This window comes from Coregonus clupeaformis, chromosome 31, assembly GCF_020615455.1.
Source record: "Coregonus clupeaformis isolate EN_2021a chromosome 31, ASM2061545v1, whole genome shotgun sequence".
Lineage (NCBI taxonomy): Eukaryota > Metazoa > Chordata > Actinopteri > Salmoniformes > Salmonidae > Coregonus > Coregonus clupeaformis.
In genome coordinates, this window is record NC_059222.1 from 32552324 (window position 1) to 32570457 (window position 18134).

An 18134-nucleotide genomic window follows, 5' to 3' on the forward strand; every position below is an offset into this window, starting at 1 on the left:
GTTCCGGGATTCTTCAGATGGCATTGAGGAGTAAACCACATCAGTCCCTGGCTTCATCAATAAGTGCATCGATGACGTCGTCCCCACAGTGACCGTACGTACATACCCCAACCAGAAGCCATGGATTACAGGCAACATCCGCAGCTGAGCTAAAGGGTAGAGCTGCCACTTTCAAGGAGCGGGACTCTTACCCGGAAGCTTATAAGAAATCCCGCTATGCCCTCTGACGAACCATCAAACAGGCAAAGCATCAATACAGGACTAAGATCGAATCATACTACACCGGCTCCGACGCTCGTCGGATGTGGCAGGGCTTGCAAACTATTACAGACTACAAAGGGAAGCACAGCCACGAGCTGCCCAGTGACACGAGCTTACCAGCTAAATTACTTCTATGCTCGCTTCGAGGCAAGTAACACTGAAACATGCATGAGAGCATCAGCTGTTCCGGACAACTGTGTGATCATGCTTTTCGTAGCCGATGTGAGTAAGACCTTTAAACAGGTCAGCATTCACAAGGCCGCAGGGCCAGACGGATTACCAGGACGTGTACTCCGAGCATGCGCTGACCAACTGACAAGTGTTTTCACTGACATTTTCAACCTCTCCCTGTCTGAGTTTGTAATACGAACATGTTTCAAGCAGACCACCATAGTCCCTGTGCCCAAGAACACTAAGGTAACCTGCCTAAATGACTACCGACCCATAGCACTCACATCTGTAGCCATGAAATGCTTTGAAAGGCTGGTCATGGCTCACATCAACACCATTATCCCAGAAACCCTAGGCCCACCTAAATTTGCATACCGCCCCAACTGATCCACATATGATGCAATCTCTATTGCGCTCCACACTGCCATTTCACACCTGGACAAAAGGAACATCTATGTGAGAATGCTATTCATTGACTACAGCTCAGCGTTTAACACCATTGTGCCCTCAAAGCACATCGCTAAGCTAACGACCCTGGGACTAAACACCTCCCTCTGCAACTGGATCCTGGACATCCTGACGGGCCTCCCCAGGTAGTAAAGGTAGGTAACAACACATCTGCAATATTGATCCTCAACACTGGGGCCCCTCAGGGGTGTGCTCAGTCCCCTCCTGTACTCCCTGTTCACTCATAACTGCATGGCCAGGCACGACTCCAAGTTTGCAGATGACACAACAGTGGTAGGCCTGATCACCGATAACGATGAGACAGCCTATATGGAGGAGTTCAGAGACCTGGTTGTGTGATGCCAGGACAGCAACATCTCCCTCAACGTGATCAAGACAAAGGAGACTACAGGAAAAAGAAGAGGACTGAGCACGCCCCCACTCTCATCGACGGGGCTGTAGTGGAGCAGGTTGAGAGCTTCAAGTTCATTGGTGTTCACATCACCAACTAACTAACATGGTCCAAGCACACCAAGACAGTCGTTAAGAGGGCACGACAAAACATATTCCCCCTAAGGAGACTGAAAAGATTTGGCATGGATCCTCAGATCCTCAAAAGGTTCTACAGCTGCACCATCGAGAGCATCCTGACTGGTTCAATCACCGACCACAAGGCACTACAGAGGGTAGTGCGTATTGCCCAGTACATTACTGGGGCCAAGCTTCCTGCCATCCAGGACCTCTATACCAGGCGGTGTCAGAGGAAGGCCCTAAAAATTGTCAAAGACTACAGCCACCCTAGTCATAGACTGTTCTCTCTGATAACGCACGGCAAGCTGTACCGGAGCGCCAAGTCTAGGTCCAAGAGGCTTCTAAGCTTCTACCCCTAAGCCATAAGACTCCTGAACATATAATCAAATGGCTACCCAGACAATTAGCATTGCCCCCCCTTTACGCTGCTGCTACTACTCTCTGTTTATTATCTATGAATAGTCACGTTAATAACTCTACCTACATGTACATATTACTTCAATTACCTCGACTAACTGGTGCCCCCACACATTGACTCGGTACCGGTACCCCCTGTATAAAAGCCTCACTAGTGTTATCGTTACTGCTGCTCTTTAATTATTTGTCACTATTCTTTTATATTGTCTTTTTTTGTGTGATTTTTTGGGGGTATTCTTTCTTTAAACTGCATTGTTGGTTAAGGGCTTGTAAGTAAGCATTTCACTGTAAGGTCTACACCTGTTGTATTCGGCGCATGTGACAAATATAATTTGATTTGATTTGTATACAGCCTGATACCAGTGCTGGTGTTGGCCTAGATCAGCATGTTGTTTGTGCAACGGTATATTCTAAATCAGAGAGGAATAGGCAAACATGAATATTTTAGCTACATCATAGCTAACTTACATAAAGTAAGATACATATTAATGTAACATCTAACTGGGAAACACTGACAAACATTTTAGTTCCTACCCTGTCACAATAACCCCTCCCTGGCTTTTTCATTCGTTGTCATGTCAAGCAACACTATTCAAAGTTCCCACAACATTTAAACTTTTGGTTGAATTTGATTGAACAGTATAAAACAATCAGAATGGAGAAAGACCCATTAAAAACATTTAGAATGTATGTGTTGCCACCCTAGGGTCACGCGCTACTCATAAAGCATTTTATTATTCAAAAACCTAAAATACCGTCACATACCATCATACCGTCAAAGATATTGTGATATGATATTTGGGCCATATCGTCCAGACCTACCTCAGTAACATAGTTATGAAGATGTAGGTTTACAGATTCTCAGAATCCCTTAAAACCAATAACAAAGGAAACCAACAGCAGAATGCTTTTATACCATTTTATACCATTCCATGGAACCATAACCTTCCAAATGATACAATACAACCCTGTTTTTCTCTCTAATGACATCTCAGAGATGGGCTTGTACTGTGTGTGTGTGTATGTGTGTGCGTGTGCACGTATGTGTATGCGAATATTGGTGTGTGTGCATGTATGTGTAAATGTCTCAGAGATGGGCATTTACAACACCTCCTCATAAAAGCCTCTCATAATCATCCCCACCTTCCAACCCCCTCCGTTAGACTCGTCTTTGTGCTATCCGAGCAGCGACATGAAAACCAGATCTCTATTTCAGAGGCAGGAGAGTACAGCACCTCTGGTTAATACATCTCTAAAGGCCTGGGTAAGATGAGCCTCTGTGTTTGTTTCTTGACATTCCTGACATAATAACAAGGAAAGGGTTTCATGTGCTGCTAGAGATAGGGAACATGTTCTGAATAAGTAACCATGAAGATGTTATATAGCGCTGGCTCAATTAGCATATCTGTGTGAGGGTTGAGAGTGTTTCAAGACTTTTGGAGGAGAGGATTGTAGAAGTGTAGAAGTCAATCACTCACTAGAGAAGGGGAGAGGAGAGAGCATATTGTTGGTTTAATTAATTTACATATTATTTGGCATAAAAGCATAAAAAATGGAGGGAGGTGTACTAGGTCTACAGTACCTTAAGTAGTATACCTTAAGCATCACAAAATAATTGAATCCCTCCATGGCATGATCACTATCGGGATGCTACTACAAATTCTAATTACTATGTAAAAAATTGTCTCACTTCTTGGAAATGATCTTATCCATCTCACTTTCCCCTCTTCAATAGCAGGAAACCTGATTGTCAGAGTGGAGGAGAGAAGAGGAAAGGGGGATGGCATTGTTAGTGGTTTCTTCAATCCATTAAAAGGAGGCCGGGGGACTGGCTGTGATATCCATTCATTAAGGAACCCCCTTTGTTCCTGGCGGATGGTTCCGGAACTAAGCCCTGGAGTCACTGTGTTTCTGGCACTCTGTTATTAGAACTTCGTTCACCGTGGAACTGGAGAGAACACCTAAGACTGGTGCTGTTACACAAAGGACCCGTCTGCATACTAGGTTCAGTTTGCTCCTAGCAGAACTTGGCTAGGTGACGTGAACGCTTGAAAAACTAGGAAAAAGCGGCTCTAGAGATGTCGAAACCAGTATACTTCATCAAAATTGTCAGAATTAATCTAAGATAATTTTAAAACATTTGTAATTAATTTTGACGTTTTTGCCGAGGAGGTCAATTGAAAAAATCTGTAATTAATTTTGACGTTTTTGCCGAGGAGGTCTTAGTTGCTCAATTTTACATCTAACTAAGATGCCTGGTGCAGTATTTCTGTGAAAAAATTTGCAAAAAAACAAGTAGTCTCTCCTTGAATGATTATAAACACTTCATTGAAGAATCCCAACTGTTGACCAATCACTGATGAAGGGGCGTAGACTTCTGCTACCGAACTTGTCACAACATACACTATACAGTCGTGGTCAAAAGTTTTGAGAATGACACAAGTATTGGTCTTCACAAAGTTTGCTGCTTCAGTGTTTTTAGATATTTTTGTCAGATGCTACTATGGTATACTGAAGTATAATTACAAGCATTCCATAAGTGTCAATGATTTTTATTGACAATTACATTAAGTTTATGCAAAGAGTCAATATTTGCGGTGTTGACCCTTCTTTTTCAAGACCTCTGCAATCCGCCCTGGCATGCTGTCAATTAACTTCTGGGCCACATCCTGACTGATGGCAGCCCATTTTTGCATAATCAATGCTTGGAGTTTCTTAGAATTTGTGGGGTTTTGTTTGTCCACCCGCCTCTTGAGGATTGACCACAAGTTCTCAATGGAATTAAGGTCTGGGAAGTTTCCTGGCCATGGACCCAAAATGTCGATGTTTTGTTCCCCGAGCAACTTAGTTATCACTTTTGCCTTATGGCAAGGTGCTCCATCATGCTGGAAAAGGCATTGGTCATCACCAAACTGTTCTTGGATGGTTGGGAGAAGTTGCTCTCGGAGGATGTGTTGGTACCATTCGTTATTCATGGCTGTGTTCTTAGGCAAAATTGTGAGTGAGCCCACTCCCTTGGCTGAGAAGCAACCCCACACATAAATGGTCTCAGGATGCTTTACTGTTGGCATGTCACAGGACTGATGTTAGCGCTCACCTTGTCTTCTCCGGACAAGCTTTTTTCCGGATGCCCCAAACAATCGGAAAGGGGATTCATCAGAGAAAATTACTTTACCCTAGTCCTCAGCAGTCCAATCCCTGTACCTTTTGCAGAATATCAGTCTGTCCCTGATGTTTTTCCTGGAGAGAAGTGGCTTCCTCGCTGCTTTCTTGACACCAGGCCATCTTCCAAAAGTCTTCACCTCACTGTGCGTGCAGATGCACTCACACCTGCCTGCTGCCATTCCTGAGCAAGCTCTGCACTGGTGGTGCCCCGATCCCACAGCTGAATGAACTTTAGGAGACGGTCCTGGCGCTTGCTGGACTTTCTTGGGGGCCCTTCTTCACAACAATTGAACCTCTCTCCTTGAAGTTCTTGATGATCCGATAAATGGTTGATTTAGGTGCAATCTTACTAGCAGCAATATCCTTGCCTGTGAAGCCCTTTTTGTGCAAAGCAATGATGATGGCACGTGTTTCCTTGCAGGTAACCATGGTTAACAGAGGAAGAACAATGATTTCAAGCACCATCCTCCTTTTACAGCTTCCAGTCTGTTATTCTAACTCAATCAGCATGACAGAGTGATATCCAGCCTTGTCCTCGTCAAAAGTATGTGGACACCCCTTCAAATAAGTGAATTTGGCTATTTCAACCACACCCATTGCTGACAGGTGTATAAAATCGAGCACACAGCCATGCAGTCTCCATAGACAAAAATTGGCAGTAGACTGGCCATACTGAAGAGCTCAGTGACCTTCAACGTGGCACCGTCATAGAATGCCACCTTTCCAACAAGTCAATTTGTCACATTTCTGCCCTGTTAGAGCTGCCCCAGTCAACTATAAGTGCTGTTATTGTGAAATGGAAACATTTAGGAGCAACAACAGCTCAGCCGCAAAGTGGTAGGTCTCACAAGCTCAGGGAATGGGACCGCCGAGTGCTGAAGCGCGTAGCGCATAAAAATTGTCTGTCCTCGGTTGCAACACTCACTACTGAGTTCCAAGGTGCCTCTGGAAGCAAGGTCAGCACAATAACTGTTCTTCGGGAGCTTCATGAAATGGGTTTCCATAGCCGAGCAGCTGCAAATAAGCCTAAGCTCACAATGCGCAATGCCAAGCGTCGACTGGAATGTTGTAAAAATCGCCGCCATTGGAATTTGGAGCAGTGGAAACACGTTCTCTGGAGTGATGAATCATGCTTCACCATCTGGCAGTCCGAAGGACAAATCTGGGTTTGGCAGATGCCAGGAGAACGCTACCAGCCCCAATGCATAGTGCCAACTGTAAAGTTTTGTGGAGGGGGAATAATGGTCTGGGGCTGTTTTTCATGGTTTGGCACTATGCATTCCAACTTTGTGGCAACAGTTTGAGGAAGGCCCTTTCCTGTTTCAGCATGACAATGACCCCGTGCACAAAGCGAGGGCCACACAGAAATGGTTTGTCGAGATCGGTGTGGAAGAAGTTGACTGGCCTGCACAGAGCCCTGACCTCAACCCCATCGAACACCTTTGGGATGAATTGGAACACCGACTGTGAGCCAGGCCTAATCGCCCAACATCAGTGCACGACCTCACTAATGCTCTTTTGGCTGAATGGAAGCAAGTCCCCGCAGCAATGTTCCAACATCTAATGGAAAGTCTTCCCAGAAGATTGGAAGCTGTTATAGCAGCAAAGGGGGAACCAACTCCATATTAATGCCCATGATTTTGGAATGAGATGTTCGACAAGCAGGTGTCCACATACTTTTGGTCATGTAGTGTATGTACAAGCTACCAGCTCTCACAGAATCACGTCAGAAATAGATGTTCACCCATGTTTCTCAAATGTCAAATTTCGAAGTGTTTAAGGATGAGTTCAGGCATTAACTCCAAATTCTTAAGGTAAGGCATTAACTCTGAATGGTTAAGTTAAGGGTTAAGGTTTGGGATAGGCTTAAAACAAAAATGTCAAAAACAACTTTCTATCGCTGGATTCGAACTTGCAGCCTTTGGAATCAGATGCTTACGACTATCCACCATCCATCATCCCCTTCCACAACACCCTAGCAAAACTGAAACCTACTTGAAGGTAACAGCGCTCACTGTTGCCCCTAGTGGCCGGTTTCCACGTCATCTCCCGACGTCCTCAGACATGGATGGACGTTGAATACTGACTTGTATCATGGGTGACCTGGCTGGTTTTGGATTGGAAGCTTGCTGACACCTTAAGACTGGTACTGCTACACAGAGGAACGTATAGAGAACACCTACGACTGGTGTTGTTTAGGGCTTGGCAATATGGCGAAAACATCATATCAAGATATTTTTCAAATTTTTACAGTATGACTGTATTTTTTGTTCTTGAATAATAAAAGTTATAAATATGAGTAGTGGCAACACATAAATTATAAGTGATTTCAATGGGTCTTTCTACATTCTAATGTTTTTATACTGTTCAATCTAACTTCAACCAAACATTTTCTTCATCATTTTCATAAATGTCATGAACTTCTGCATTTTGTTATCATTTCCACACTGTGCCACATTGGGCTGCATGATAGACACATAGGAACTGTAGAAAACACCTAAGACTGGTGCTGTTACACAGAGGAAACCTAGAGAACACCTAAGACTGGTTCTGTTACACACGGACTGCTAGCACCAGTCTTAGGTGGAACCGTAGAGCAGAGGAACCGTAGAGCAGGGGTTCTCCAAATCTCAAATTAGTGCATTTTGTTTTTATTATTATTATTTAAAAAACATTTTTATCATGAACATTACTAACGACAACAGATTCAACACATTTTGGCCAAGGGATCCTAGGAATACGTTTAGAGGATGTAATACAATACAATACAATGTAATATTATTTATCTACAATTTACAGTATTTTCTTAATCCTTGGCAACATGGGCCTTGGAGGCTCACAGGGATATTGGTATCCACAGTACTCCACCAATTATAAATTTTTCATCTCAATACTTTTAAAAATTTTTATGCACTGTAATTTAAAGTAACTATCCAGTGAAAATCGTACTTTTATAAGTTAATATTCTATTAAAATTGGAGAGGAAAACACTTAAAAACAACCCACCTCGAACTTGTATCTCAAACAGACCGTTTAAAAAATGCTTGCTGTTTCCTCATTGAGGATGATGGCCAATCAGCGTTCTACTTGCATTAAAACATTTTATGACCATTATACGCCCACCCCATTCTGTTGTTGGGTTATGCCCACACCATTCCAACACAGAAAAGCTTTTTAACATACTTATTTAACATTTTTGGAAAGGAAAACTATTTCACTCATTGTAATTAATCCGATTTAATATATATCTGGAAAAACTGGACATTTACCTTAAGCGTTAAAACTGCAAGGTTTTCTCTCTGCCTCATGGCAAAATGTGTAGAATTGCAGGATTTTTGCTTTAAAGATGCAACAACAAAACATTTTTCTGCCCCATTAAAAAATGTGTAGAATTGCGGGAAATTATCTTGAAAACTGCCACATTTTCTCTCCAATACCAAGAGGGGGACATTTAAAATGTTCCTTCCCAGGGCCTGAGATTTGTATTGTTCGGCCATGCACTGCTGAAGTCATGGTAAAAGTCCTTGTATGCTATTTTTATCTCACTCGAGTTGTGTCCTGATTATGAGGAGGTTAATTTTCTATCACTAAGGGGGTCCCCGGCCCCAAAAAGTTTGAGAACCCTGCCGTAGAGAACACCTAAGACTTGTGCTGAACCAGAGAATGGTTATCACTTTTTTTCTGAATTGCTCAGAGTTTTTTCATTTTTTAAAACCAAATAAACAATAGAAGTGAATGTCCCATATAGCATGCTCCTACATGCATCCTCAAGTCACCTCAAAGAAGCTTTAATCAAACCAAGTGATTCAGCTACAACCCAAGGGTCTGGGTGTTTAATCAGGGTATGAATTGGTACTAAACACTCACACACCCACTTGCCCGTATTTCTGTTTGAGGTTATCCCACTTTACAAAGTGACCGATCCCTCTCACTTTGATCCAGGAGAGACTGACTGCCCATTGTTATTGAAGCCACGGAAGTTCATGGCCGACCGCGGTACTGAAGGCATTGTAAGCAGAAAATAGGATCCCCCATTATAGGGAATGGAAAAATAACAATCTTCGTGGTCAATCTTCATGTAAGTAAAACTGTTTCTAAGATAATCATGGTACCAATAATTGCTTCTAATACACCAGATGTATGTCCTTGAACTGATTATTTAAAAATCACACACAGAAGATAGAAGGATTCAGTTGCTACTGGCAGCCTGCAGTACCCCGGTCGGCCTTCAACTTAAGTTATGGTTTCACGTGATCAATGGCTATGTCCATTCATATATACAGTCATTGCTTTGATCCCTCATTCTCTCCACACGCTGACTCAAGATGCCTTTGAATCTGACAGCAGCAAATCATTCACATCAAAGGGCCAGATTAACCCGACCCAATCGCTATTTGCTCCCCAGTACTCTAAATATACACACCTCTTCCTGTTTCATTGTTGACACACAGGTTTCTCATCAGAGCCGAATTAAGACGTTCCGCATGTTCTGAGGTTCCACAGACAATGCAGGAGCGCCACAGAACAAATTTGTCCATGGCTTTCTATAAAAGTACCTATAGTGGAGGTGTCGGTTCGAATCACAACGGGCAGACATCACAGAGAGTGGATTTGTAATACCAACCGGCGGTCTAAAAAAGGCTCAAACAGATTAGAAGGTGATTTAAAACACCTTAATCTCATAAAACTGGAAAGGAAACACACATTGGGATTGGGGCCGAAGAACCTAATGCTGGTGAATTCCCACGCCATCACAAAGGCACCTCTGTGTTTTCAACCCACATACTATCCTCTCTACACAGTAAGCGTTTTGGAATTCACAGTGGGACACTTGAACACCGACCTGCAGCTTCACAGACACAGATGAGATATGGAGGTGGAAGACAGAATATGAGGAGAAGAGGTTGGCTTCCATTTTCCAGGAGGGGAGCCAAAGAGGAGAGATGGAAACGAAAGAGAAGAAAGATGAGGAGAGTCAGAGGAGGAAAAGACTGAAGTGAAGGACTGTTTAAAATCTTTCTAGGAGTGAAGACACAGAGGAGAGGTGGAAGTGCAAAGGAGGACAAGAGAAGAAAAGAGGAGGAAACACAGACAGAAGGACTGATGAGAAATACTAGCCAGCAGGAGTTAGATGGATGAGATATCCTATGGAAGGGCGAGAGGAGAGAGAGGAGGAGAGGACAAGGAGAAAGAACAATGGAGCGTTTTTAAAAAGAAACCTCCAGATAGAAGCAGCAGATCAACAGACGGAGTCCTCTTTGCTTAATAGGGCATATCAGAATATCTTATCCATTAAACCGGAGAATAATACAAAATCTGGTCAGGCACGGAGAGAGACATAGACCATATGCTAATGTTTGATTATCCTCCTCAGTCTCAAAGACATGAACAAGGCAAAGTTTTAAACTGCAACGCATTAGCGCCAACAGTGCATACATTGTCTAACAGGCAAACCACAAGTCCTCCTCCCTTCTTTATCCTAACTATCTCTCATTAAGGTGCTATAGTCTGGTTCTTAGTAAGGGGGATTGGTGGAAAGTGATCTGATCCTGGTCTGTCATCTCAACAGAATTGAGTGGGGCTAGGAGTTTTTCCTGACAACAAGACCTGACCTGGTAGAATGGGCTATAACTAGGACCCAAAGCTATTCCTAGTCAGTCATGTAGTGTGGAAAAACTCGGATTGACCCTTCACAGGGAAATCAAAATACTGCAAATGCACCCCACTCCCCATACCTTCCATTATACACCAACTTCCACATCCCTCTCACTTCTCCTCTCTTTTATTAATGGGATTAATTATCAGTAATTCCAAGTCTAATTCCTATTGTATAGTTTCAGCGGGAGAGTCTCCAAAGAGGGCTTTGAGTCTCTCCTAAACAATGTTTAGGGGTTGTAATTGTACTAAATCATACCAAGAGGGGAATTCGCCTATGATTATTTTGTCACTGGAAATTGGGTTATTTCTCTTTGGCGAAAATGTGTTGGTTTGAGATTTGTGAAGAACTCCTATTCCCCCAACCCCAGCAATATATCCTACCGCTCCTCAACACAACAAAATACATCCTCATCCCCAGCTTAACCAGCTCCAAAAACAACAACAACAACAACAACAACATGTGTCTCTCCACCACTGGAGCTGTCTGCAGTGATTCTTTGGGGTCCCATAGCTGCACTAGTCAGCTAATTGGCTAATAAAATAACACTAAACGGCTTCACATAGCTCAGATCAGCTTTAAAACGCTTCCCCAATTAACTGACAGAAGAAGGCTGCTTATCTGAGCACTTAGTACTAATGTGAAGCATGTTGGATGTGGTTAAAAAGGTCATCTAGAGAGGGAGGGAGAAGGACTCCTTGGTTGTGTGGGGCTCATAGAGACTTGGGTAATGTCACTGGGGAACATGTTCTCAGAAAATGTGTTTTTCAATCAAACGAGGCGACAGTCTCTTGTTGAGGTTCATACCCAGTAAATGTCAACAAGAAATGTGTTCTTTCTCTGTGAAGAAAATCTGAATAGAAAGACGCATACAACCTTACTATACCCACAAATTACATCTACAACAACAACAATGCATTATATTTGCATTGACACACAGTGTGTCAATGATCTATAACCTTGCATTGCAGATATATGGCACCCAATTACCCATTCCTCTCTCTTCTCTTTGCTGCGATGCCATTAAAATGCATTGTTGGCACCCTAATTAAGCTGTTATTTCACCCAGAATGCTGTAGAGACAGAGGAGCTATCTATCAGGAGGAAATGTTGGAGCTGAACATAGTCCAGCATATTCTTTGGGAGGCAGCCATTAGCAAGAAAGGCTCCCAGGCTGTGTGTAGAACCATGACAGCGAGGGCGAGGGATCACGGAATGTTGTTATCTAATGAAGTGTGAAGGAATGGTGGGGTAACATGCTTAGATTATGCGGTATGTAAAACAGGGAGATTAACCTACATTGTGGCTACAAATCTGGTGGCTAACATGGAATCATATAGCTAGGTATGTTGATGACAGTGGAGCATGACATATCAATACATATATCATGCATGTTATCAAGCCACCGGCACAAAGCTATATATTCCAATCCAGCTGTGCCAGTCATACTGATCTCCCCTCACCTCATCTTCTATCATTAGACAAAGTCATGTTGATCAATTAGCAGTGATATGGTAAGGCTAATATACGTTGGTGTGTAATTGGTATGTAATCCTGTTAGTTGTCCTTCTCTTGAACTGTGGCTAAAGATAATACTAGACTTTTGATCATGTGTCATGAGAGAGAGAGAGAGAGAGAGAGAGAGAGAGAGAGAGAGAGAGAGAGAGAGAGAGAGAGAGAGAGAGAGAGAGAGAGAGACCAACTATATCCCTGGCTATGGTGAAGAATAAGTAGAAGCATTATGTTTGTGGTTTTCGTCCCTTTGATGTCTTCAGTGGTGCAGTTTCCCATAACACTAATTTTCTGGGTAATAACACAATCAGCCAAGCAATTTTCTCTTTGTGTTCCATCGGCCTCAAACCACTATTGCTATTTACCTTGGCTTTGTCAAAATATTGAAGCATTTGGTTGATTTCCTTTTGAGTTCCCCCTAAATGCACATCATAGCATAGTTAACTGGCAAAACATAGCTCTTCAACACTTCAAACGAGACTCGGGAGATAAAAGAAATGCAAAACACCTCTGAAGTTCCTCTGCTTCCATCATTTTAAGAATCTCTCTACACCAGGTTGTATGTCAAGTTTTATCTCAAGCATACACTCAAGCTGCACTTGATTGAAACAGCTACTGTTTTTTCTTTTAATGTAGTGTACTGTAAACAATACCAAAATCATGTAGTAAATGGTTGAGGAAAGGTAAGTCAAATAACAATATGTAAAAGGTACCCTTATGTATTGATTTGGGTATGCTCTAAAGTTAACCTCTTGAGTTAACCTTTAAAGTCTAGATTTTGTTTACATCACATACATAATGCATGATCTGATGGTTATGTTGACCCCTTCATTCAGTAGAACATGGCACTGACTTCTGTAGATATTATACAATTATGACTCATATTATTTAAAATAAAATATATAATGTGTTTATTATTTTCCAATATAAAAAAATAAAATAAAAGACAGAGATACAAACATGTAGGGTTATTTTGCTTAATGCCATATTGTGGGATATGTGTCCTTAAAGAATTCCTGATTTGGAGGTATCTGAAAAAATGTGTTGCTGGCATGTTAAACTTACCCTGTAATTGATGAAATGAAGTTACCGCTAATTTTTTTTGCCCCTTCTTCCTCCACTGTGAAAACACCATATCATCCAATGCAGGGTGGAAAGCATGATTCAGGCAAATTGGGCTGGCAATGTATACAGTGGGTATGTTAAGAAAATACTTAATCTGTTTCCAGATCCTAAGAGTGTGACAAATGACTGGGTTTGAGTCATAAGTGGCTTTTTTCACATATGCTGGGTTATTAACAAGTGCAGGGAGTGAGGAACCTTGACAGGAGGCCTGCTCCATCAAAAGCCATATCATTCTGTCGGATCCCAGGTAAACTTTCCCTCCAGAAAGACACAATATTCAGATTAGCAGCCCAATAATACATTTTAAAGTGGAGAATGCCAAACCCCACCTCTATCTTGTACTTGTATAAATGCTTCTTTGAAATTCTGGCTGCCTTGTTATCCCATAAGAATGGAATTACTATTGAATCCAGTTTCTTAAAATAGCTTTGTGGTATGAAATTGGGTAGACATTGGAAGAGGTAAAGAAACCTGGGTAGGACAACTACACTGCTCAAAAAAAATTAAGGGAATACTTAAACAACACAATGTAACTCCAAGTCAATCACACTTCTGTGAAATCAAACTGTCCACTTAGGAAGCAACACTGATTGACAATACATTTCACATGCTGTTGTGCAAATGGAATAGACAACAGGTGGAAATTATAGGCAATTAGCAAGACAACCCCAATAAAGAAGTGGTTCTGCAGGAGGTGACCACAGACCCCTTCTCAGTTCCTATGCTTCCTGGCTGATGTTTTGGTCACTTTTGAATGCTGGCGGTGCTTTCACTCTAGTGGTAGTATGAGACGGAGTCTACAACCCACACAAGTGGCTCAGGTAGTGCAGCTCATCCAGGATGGCACATCAATGCGAGCTGTGGCAAGAAGGTTTGCTGTGTCTGTCAGCGTAGTGTCCAGAGCATGGAGGCGCTACCAGGAGACAGGCCAGTACATCAGGAGACGTGGAGGAGGCCGTAGGAGGGCAACAACCCAGCAGCAGGCCCGCTACCTCCGCCTTTGTGCAAGGAGGAGCAGGAGGAGCACTGCCAGAGCCCTGCAAAATGACCTCCAGCAGGCCACAAATGTGCAGGTGTCTGCTCAAACGGTCAGAAACAGACTCCATGAGGGTGTTATGAGGGCCCGACGTCCACAGGTGGGGGTTGTGCTTACAGCCCAACACCGTGCAGGACGTTTGGCATTTGCCAGAGAACACCAAGATTGGCAAATTCGCCACTGGCGCCCTGTGCTCTTCACAGATGAAAGCAGGTTCACACTGAGCACATGTGACAGACGTGACAGAGTCTGGAGACGCCGTGGAGAACGTTCTGCTGCCTGCAACATCCTCCAGCATGACCGGTTTGGCGGTGGGTCAGTCATAGTGTGGGGTGGCATTTCTTTGGGGGGCTGCACAGCCCTCCATGTGCTCGCCAGAGGTAGCCTGACTGCCATTAGGTACTGAGATGAGATCCTCAGACCCCTTGTGAGACCATATGCTGGGTTCCTCCTAATGCAAGACAATGCTAGACCTCAGGGACATTTTATTTTTACGGGAGCTATATCGGCACGTACATGAATGAGAGTAACAAGGGGTTCCCTGGCTATAGCGAAGAGAGCAGGCGAAATAGGGCACCCCTGTCGGCAGCCTTTGAACAGGCGGAATGACTGCGACATCTCCTGATTTGTTACCACAGATATGACTCATCATTTTCAACACACTTTAAAGGACCCCTCCAGAAGAAGTTGCCGCCACTATTTTGAACTAATTCCTGTTTTGACCGAACATCCTCCGAACACCGACGTATGGCTCCTTATAAATATTGATTAATCGTACGTGCATATCTCCACCTTCCTTCGTGGGCATAGCCTATATGGTGCTTGTATAACTGTAGTTAGAGTGCAGTATAACTGCAGTATGCTTCAAATACTGCGTCCAAAATAACACTGTTTTTTTTACTGCAGTAATTTTGCAGTGTGACTGCAGTTACAGTGCAATATAACTGCAGTTCAAATGCAGTACACTGCAGTTATTCTGCAATTACTGCGTCCAAAATACCACAGTCGACTGCATTTACTGCACTTTTACTGCAGTTTCAAAACTGCTATCTTTCTTTGTAAGGACTAATACCATAGCCCAACTTATTGACCATTGTTTTGATAAGCCGTTTAGAATAAGAATGTCACTTGGTCAAATCAGAAATGCATTGCCTATCAATAAACACCTTACAATGTATACATATCATGTCATTCTACTGTATGTTCCTTATTATTTACTTAGTATTATCAAACTTCATCCAGATATTACACTGTTGATGTGTATGGAGTACAAAATTACTAGTTAGTTTGTAGTCTCCAAACAATAACACCAGAGTTCCTGTAAAAGAATATGTACACTGTAATATAGGTTATAGTCAAGAGAGGAGGAGGTGGTGGCTTGTTAGAGCACAGACATGGTTCTAATTTCAGTGGTGGTCATGAGGACCCCAATAATAATTGAAATGTAAATGTGGCCCCCATCAAACATATTGTAACATTGGGAACCCTCAGTAGTCAATGTGTGATAGGACCCTTAGCGCAGCATTAGACTATAATGAACATGTAGGCTGTCTGTACATTGTAATAATTTATTTTCCATTCCAGTATTGGCTCAGCTTGTAATTGTAGTTGGTTATGTAATTGTAGTTGGTTATGGGCCCATTCTGTGATTTTCTTCATTCACATCCTCACTTTATGTCAATATTAAAATATTGCTGCTTGCTCAGCCTCTGTCCTTGGTCTGCATAACACAGCCAAGGTGTCCTCAGTCCTGTAAGACAAGGTAGGTTGTTGAATTGCCATTTTGTCTGTTATGGAGCAGTCATAGACAGTGCTGTCGGGGCCCTACCCAATGTGAACAGTCACATTGTCTGTCTGTCATGGATCAATGCAGAGCCTAAATTTGATGAACTTGACAATGACATACAATGGCATACTCAAACATTCTCTGTGGAGAGGAAGGTGTCTGTCTGGCCATGAGTAGGGCCAGGATGATACCAGTATCGCAATATTTTTTCCATGGTAAAAATGAAAACACGAAGCAGGTCAAACTCTTTGGTCCTTTAAAAACCTGCTGTCTGTAAAACATTGTGTGCTATAGCTTGGAAAATAAATATGTGACTATGAATGACAACATAATGATGTTTGTTTCGAACATTAGGGCTGTTTTCCTAAAGAAGTGAAATCCGCTTCGTGTTTTCTTTCCTTGGCACGATACTAACGAGTATCGCGATACTGGTATTGTCCCGGCCCTAATGGGTGGGATGGGTAGCCTAAGAGAAAATGGCATGTAGGCAACTACAATATTAGTTCTCACATTTGGTGCCTGTTGGGATAGGACAGAATGTTACTCTGCTAAACACAGAAGTGCAAAATTGAGGAATCAACTAATTTCACTAGCTACATGCTGTACACCCAATCTCTCAACTTTGAAAGCAAGATAGCTAATTAAAACATAATAATGTTTTGTCCTTACAACCTGAACTGTAATTTGCACATTTTGACATTACTTTGCAGCATTTTGTATCACACTGGCCAGCAAGCACATTCCCTTTAACAGCAAGGTTTATTACTGTAGAGCATGGTCACCAACCTTTTCTGAGTCAAGATCACTTTTGCAGTCAAAAAACAAGCCGAGATCTACCGCTCAGATTTTTTTACGACTTAATAAATGTAATATTAACCTAATAAAAACAGTTCTGTAGGACTGAGGTTTGTGCAGTAGGCCTAATTCATTATGACAGCATATTGGCTATACTGTATGCCTGGCCTGCCAATATTGTTCTTCTCAGACCATAGTATATTTCAAAACTCGACCTTTGATAACAAAATAGATCAGTTAGTGTAGCACTTGCGAGGCACAGCTGAGCATGAATATAAATAATTTGCAAAAAATTAGCTTTTTTATATTACTGGACTGATGGTACCTGCATCTGATGGTCATGGTGCTTTTCAAGACTGGGAACTCGGGGAAAAAACAAGGTCAAATCATGACGTCAGTGTTGAACGCACTGAAGTCACAAGTCGGAAATTTGTTTTGAACACGGCAGCAGAGGGAGAGAGCAGCAGAGGGTCCGCCTCTAATGATCACCTGCTCTCTCCTTCCTTTCGTCCGGTGAGACTGACCAGAGAGAGGGGACACCGTCTTCCACCTGATGGCGAAACTCGATTCGCACCGCATCAGCCTCATGCACAAATTCATGTTGGAATTGAAATATTGCTCGATATTAAAATAGACACGACGAGCTGCTAATAATAATAAAATGCAGAGCTACACTACATGGCCAAAAGTATGTGGTCACCCCTTCAAATTAGTGGTTTCGGCTATTTCAGCCACACCCGTTGCTGCAGGTGTATAAAATCGAGCACACAGCCATGCAATCTCTATAGACAAACATTGGCAGTAGAATGGCCCGTACTGAAGAGCTCAGTGACTTTCAACGTGGCACCGTCATAGGATGCCACCTTTCCAACAAGTCAGTTTGTCAAATGTCTGCCCTGCTAGAGCTGCCCGGGTCAACTGTAAGTGCTGTTATTGTGAAGTGGCAACGTCTAGGAGCAACAAAGGCTCACACAAGATCACAGAACGGGAACACAAAGTGCTGAAGCACATAGAGCGTACAAATCGTCTGTCCTCAGTTGCAACACTCACTACTGAGTTCCAAACTGCATCTGGAAGCAACGTCAGCTCAAGAACAGTTAGTCGGGAGCTGCATGAAATGGGTTTCCATGGCCGAGGAGGCACACACAAGCCTAAGATCACCATGCGCAATGCCAAGCGTCGACTGGAGTGGTGTAAAGATTGCAGCCATTGGACTTTGGAGCAGTGGAAAC